The sequence below is a fragment of the Lissotriton vulgaris genome, chromosome 7 (genome assembly GCF_964263255.1).
Source record: "Lissotriton vulgaris chromosome 7, aLisVul1.2, whole genome shotgun sequence".
In the NCBI taxonomy this organism is placed as follows: Eukaryota; Metazoa; Chordata; class Amphibia; order Caudata; family Salamandridae; genus Lissotriton; species Lissotriton vulgaris.
This window is the reverse complement of record NC_141695.1, coordinates 1,531,899,181-1,531,905,435: the sequence shown is the minus strand read 5'-3', so window position 1 is coordinate 1,531,905,435 and position 6,255 is coordinate 1,531,899,181.

Here is a 6,255-nt window from a genome sequence, read left to right as displayed (position 1 = left end):
CGTGTAATGCCAGATTGGGTGTACTGGCGGGGACACAGAGAAGACGTTTTAGGAAATTGTTTTCAACAACCTGTAGCTATTCTCCAGTTACATAACCCCATAATTTGCTGCCATATGCAGCTGTTGCAACCGATTTAGCATTATAGAGTTTAATCATGGCATTAATTGGCTTCTTCCCCAATTTCGTTGCAAAGTTAAAAATAGAAGCATTAACCCTTGTCAATTCCCCTTTCTTTTTAGCCAGATGAGGACCCCAGCTAAGCTTGGTATTAAATAAGACTCCAAGATATGAGAATGTTTGTGTGACGGGGATTGGAACATCATCCAGTTTAAAACCGAAATTCTTTTTAGGTTGACGGCCAACATGCATAATATATGATTTAGAGTTGTTGACCAGTAGATTTCTGTCAGTCATAAAAATATTAAAAGCATTTAAAAGTGCCTGGAGTCCCTTCTCCGTTCTAGAAATTAAAACCGCATCAGCTGCGTATAAAAGAATTTGAATACCCTGCCTCCTAACTCTAGGGCAGTCTGCCTGTACCTTCTGTAAGACAGCGTCTAACTCATTAATATAAAAGTTAAAAAGGAATGGGGCAAGAATGCAACCCTGACGCACTCCCTTCTTAATGTCAAAGTTGCCAGTGGTATCCCCGTTTGCAGAATACCTGACATTAGCACTGGTATTGCTGTGCATATCCACCAAAAAGTCAACTATCCCTGTGTCCACACCTTTCTCCCTCATGGACTGCCACAGCCTTCCCCTGTTTACACAGTCGAAGGCTGACGACAAGTCCATGAAGGCGAGGTGGACAGTTCCCTTCTGCACAACAGTGTATTTGCTCAGTACAAGAAAAAGGTTAAGGCACTGGGTTATGGTGGAGCGCCCTCCGCAGAAACCATACTGGGAGATTGACATGATGTTATTCTCGGATGCCCAGCATGTTATTCTCTGCAGCAGGATTCTCCCCATGATTTTGACCATGGAGTCAATTAATGAAATTGGCCGGTAACAATGAGGAATGCCCTTGTCTCCTTTTTTAAACACGGGAACAATCGTTGATAGTCCCCAGTACATGGGACAACCCACTTTGGCAGCTCCATTAAAAACTGCAGCCAGGATGGGTGCCCAAAAACTCGGGTCAGACTTATACAGGTCTGGAGGGATCCCATCAGGCCCTGGGGCTTTTCTAGCAGTAAGTCCTTCTATGGCCTCCATGACCTCACTGCTATCAAACCTGATAGTGCCTCCCCTTGCAACAGGGAGTGACTCAGTTGTTACAGGGGCCACAGAAAAATACAGTTGTTTGAAGTGCAATTCCCACTCCTCCTTAGTAATGCAGCAATCCAGGCCATCACCCGGCTCTTCTACCAAGAATGTTTTTTTAACTATTGCCCAAAATCTGGAGCTACATTTTAAGGTCGAGGGGTCAAGTATCTCGCTCCAGGCCTCTTCTCTTAAAAACTCCTTATGGGATTTGAGAACAGACGTATATTCTCTACAGCACAATTTGACATTTTCCTGGACTCTTAGCGTAGCTGCCAGGGCTAGCCTAAGGTTACGAGCAGCTTTGGAACAATCGTGATTAAACCACCTTGGCCCACATTTCTCCATACTCCTCTTTACTGGAGCCAGCATCAGGTCTGACACCTTCACTGACAGATTTTGATAGGCACTGAGTACCCGCCATGGCTCTGCCCCCTCCCGAGTGCAGTTCACTATATCCTCAGTACATGTGTCTACAATATTTTTATACAGTAGATCTGGGGTAACCATTGACCATTTGAGTCGCCGCCTCCCATCTGTTGTGCCCAAACTCCCTGAACTACATGTCTGTTTTTCCTTGGAAATCCAAGGTCCCTTCAGGCGAATTGTTAAAGGATTATGGTCACTGAATTCGCTTTGGACAATATCAAACGAATCCAGAAAAGGCAGCGTTGTCAGTGATAATAACATGTGATCAATGAAGGTGCCCCTCCCGTGCCCCTTAAAGGTGGGAGTATCAAAACATTTTAGAGGATCCCTAAGTGTCATGGCCAATGAGAGGTCCAAATTGTCCAGTAAAGCATTACAGAGTTCCCCATCCAATGTGTGTTCCAGATGTAAACCATCCATACACTCACAACATAATTCAGCTAGACATTTCTTGAATGGGTCCCCACACGGGTGCACATTCAAATCACCCATGATCATGAGGTTGTGACTGAAGTCCTTCATAGAGGAAGAGAGAAAAGCATACAAAACAGATATAGGATTAGGTGCTGAAATGGCATTGTAAGCATTATAAAAATTCACCAAACCGACTCGACAATTTTCTCCAATTAGAGCTAGGCCCATAATACCCGAATCGTGTGCATCAATTCTGCGAATTTTATAGGTGACCAGAATGGAAAAAAAAATCACCAGTCCTCCCTTTGGTCTTCCTCTAATTGATGGTGTAGCCAGTACATAGAAGGCCTTATACCCTTCTAAAGAGAGATCACACTCAACCAGCCATGTCTCTTGTAGGCAGATAACCTTAAATTGCTTGATATAATTGACCCAGTTTATGTCTGCCATTTTTGCAGCCAACCCCGCAATGTTCCACGAGACAACATTACTACCACAAATTTTGTCCTGTGAGTTCACAATGGGTACTATTTCATCTGAAATTGGGGTGCCCTGACCCGCAGGTGCCTCATGTCAATCACACATGTCCAGGCCAGATAAGAGCTCGTACCTATTCTGTGTGTTAACATTAAACCCGTGCTGAGGATGACCCATGAAATTGATTTTATTCTGTGTATTAAGAACACTTCCAGGTCCGCTCGGGTTAACAATATTATACAAGAAGCGGGTGTCCATAACCGGGGTCTGGGTTTCAACCACTGGTCTAATTAGCCTTTGTTGAGGAGGGTTATTGCAGAGATGTGCATAGAAGTACCCCAATGGGCGCACACATATACTGCACTCATTGTATATCAGTGAGGATGCTCTTAAGAGAACAGTGGCCACATGTTGGGGGTGTTTAAAGTTCACAACAATGCAATCTCCACTTCCTATTTTTTTCAACGGGCCCACCTAATTCACCCTCCTTACTGCCATTATCTGGTCTAGATATGCAATTGGGAAGCCACAGTTTTTGTTGAGCCATGACACTGTTTTATTTTTAAGCGAGGCGTGCGATTCATCATGAGGTGAGGCAGGGTGGGTACCGCAGGGTGGGACATTAGTCAAGACCACCACAAATGGTGCACAGTCAGGCGGTAGATTGAGATAACGATTGCTCCTATGGGGCCGGATGTCTACTCCATGCCTTGGTACTGGATTGGACTGCGTCTGCAGGTCAGCTATTACTGGGGTGGCTGGTGTCGTTACTGTTGTTGACGCCCTGCTCACAGTGGTAGGTGCTACCACAGTATTACCAGTATTCAACTGAGTTTTACCACGCACCACCACTGCCTGCCTTCCTTCCCCAGGATTAACCCTTGTACCGGTGGCTGCAGCCTGATAAGAGGATACCAGGCCGCCTAGCCTGGCCACCTCCGCAGTCAGGGTGTCTATCTTAGTGGTTAAAGATCTGATCACCTCCTCTAACTTCGCCTCTAATTTGGATTCTAGGTTTTTTATAAGAGCAGCAAATTGTTCAAGATTTAAATTTGAGATGTCTCCCTTATTACCAGTAAATACAAAGGGGTTGTTCAGTGGGGCATTACTAGTTGCAGGTTCTACAGCGGTTCTTTTTTTTTCTGTTTCCCACCCCTTTTTGTCTGTGCTTTCCTACAGGTGTGTACCGGCCTTAGGGCAGGTGGAACTTCCTCCAGTTCCTCACTTGATGTGTCATGATGATCTAAGTGGACCTCAGCCCTCACCACAATCGGTGTTATCGGATTTTCTCTAGCTGTGCCATTGGTACTTGCCTCATCCTCAGCGTCCACCGCTATCGGAGGCGGCTCAACCAGAACCGGTGCTGGGGTCCCCTTCCCTAGAGATGCCCGACGTTCACTATTAATCTGGCTAACCTTTTTAACCATGTAATTTTCAATAGTGCTGTGGCCGGTGGCAGGTTTGTCATTTTTAGATTTAGACATCCTAAATTAAAATACAAACAATACGTGTTTAAATGACAATGCGACTTATACACAGATATTAAGAAATAATAAAGTCTCACTTGAAAGGATAATTATAAGGGGTCTGTTCAAAAAGGACCAGGGTCTCTGGTCCAGTCCAGTCTCTTCAGGCCTCTTCAGGCCACAGAGGGCCCCCCCCTTTGCCCGGGCTTCGCCCGGCGTGTCCCGCAGGACAAGGGACTGGCGTTGCCTTTATGCGCCTCCTGGCGCTGTTCTGGGCGTCACTGGTGGTGGGAGGGGCACGGCGGAGCCAAGCCCGGCCGGGAAGCAGGCGGAGCAAGGCCCGGCCCTTTGCGGCTGGTGCGGCGGAGCAATGCCCGGCCGTGAAGTTTCCTCGAACACGAACCCCCGCTGCACTTGGCCCTGGCGCTGCCTTTATGCGCCTCCTGGCGCTGTTGTGGGCGTCACTGGTGGTGGGAGGGGCCCGGCGGAGCCAAGCCCGGCCGGGAAGCAGGCGAAACAAGGCCCGGCCCTTTTGCGGCTGGTGCGGCAGAGCAATGCCCGGCCGTGAAGTTTCCTGGAACACGAACCCCCGCTGCACTTGGCCCTGGCGCTGCCTTTATGTGCCTCCTGGTGCTGTTGTAGGCGTCACTGGTGGTGGGAGGGGCCCGGCAGAGCCAAGCCTGGCCGGGAAGCAGGCAGAGCAAGGCCCGGCCCTTTGCGGCGGGTGCGGCAGAGCAATGCCCGGCCGTGAAGTTTCCTCGAACACGAACCCCCGCTGCACTTGGCCCTGGCGCTGCCTTTATGCGCCTCCTGGCGCTGTTGTGGGCGTCACTGGTGGTGGGAGGGGCCTGGCGGAGCCAAGCCCGGCCGGGAAGCAGGCGGAGCAAGGCCCGGCCGTGAAGTTTCCTCGAACACGAACACCAAATAATTTGGACGCATGAGTGTCAGTTGTAGTAGTAGAGCATCAGTCACTGATGGGGATGAAGGCGTGTGCATGGTGGGAAAACTCTATTCCACTTCATCACTGACACCCTTCATGTGTGTCCACAAACAGTAAAACTATGATTTTTCTCTTATGAGTAGTCCTTGGTTGCTTGATGTTTTTAACTTTTTCAAGAACGGTCCATTTTGAATACTCTTCTGGGGGCCCTGTTATCTGAAATGAGTGACAAGCTTAGTTGATAGTCTGGAGCTTTGTATGCTGCTTTTAAGTTCAGTAATGTGTATTCTACGTTTTCCAGTTTTCATTCCTACAAAGAGTAGAACCCATGCATGAGAACATGTATACCATTGCTTCACTGTTGCAGTTAGTGAATGGCTGTTGTCCTTCTGTGAAGTTAAACGAAGGTCTATTGTGTGGTGGCAGTAGCTTTCCTCTGGTACCACAGGTGCCTAGGGATAGTCTCCTTTGACATGTGGACAGAACCATACATTATTTTCAGTTAGAACCCTTTGGGTGGGTAAGGATCACCTGGTATCTGTTGATTATACCCCCATTAAATGGAAGTAATGTATTTTCATTATCTATATCCGCCTTTTCTCATTATTTATTTGCCTACGATGATTCTCATTTAGGGCATCTCGTCGTGACACAGGTTTATATTTTAAGTGCACATTTGTCACTGTTCTCCAGCAGGGATTCTAAGGTTATTGTGTCTCTTTTTTGTAGCTCTTTGCATTATTATCTTGTGATCATTTGTGCATTCTGGTTTACAGCCCAATGCTTAAGACGGGACATGGAAATTCTCAAGCTCCAAATAGTTGTGTCGGATTTGGGTATATAGGTTATTTTATGTATATATAAATATCTGTAACGTAAAAACATACTGTACAGTGTCCTTACTACTAATGTCTCCGTAATAGTTTGGGGTTCCCCGCCCCACTCCATCATCAGAATCTGTTTTTGTAAAAAAAACACATACAAAATAGTGTCCGATCTACAGAGCCTCAAGATTAAAATGCATATGCTGACATAACAATGGTATCACTCTGTTTATCAACAAAAGTGCATCACCCCACAAAACAATCTCATGTGATTGGAACCTAAAACCTACAAGTAACACGGTTTCCATGACTTTAGTGCTCTTTAGTGCTCAGTTCATCAACCAAACTCTTTTCAGATCACACAGAAAGGCCCCAAGACGGTTGTTTACAGTTTATTCGCACTCTCAGATTTCCGCCACCGGATCTCGTGTTATCAAAGTG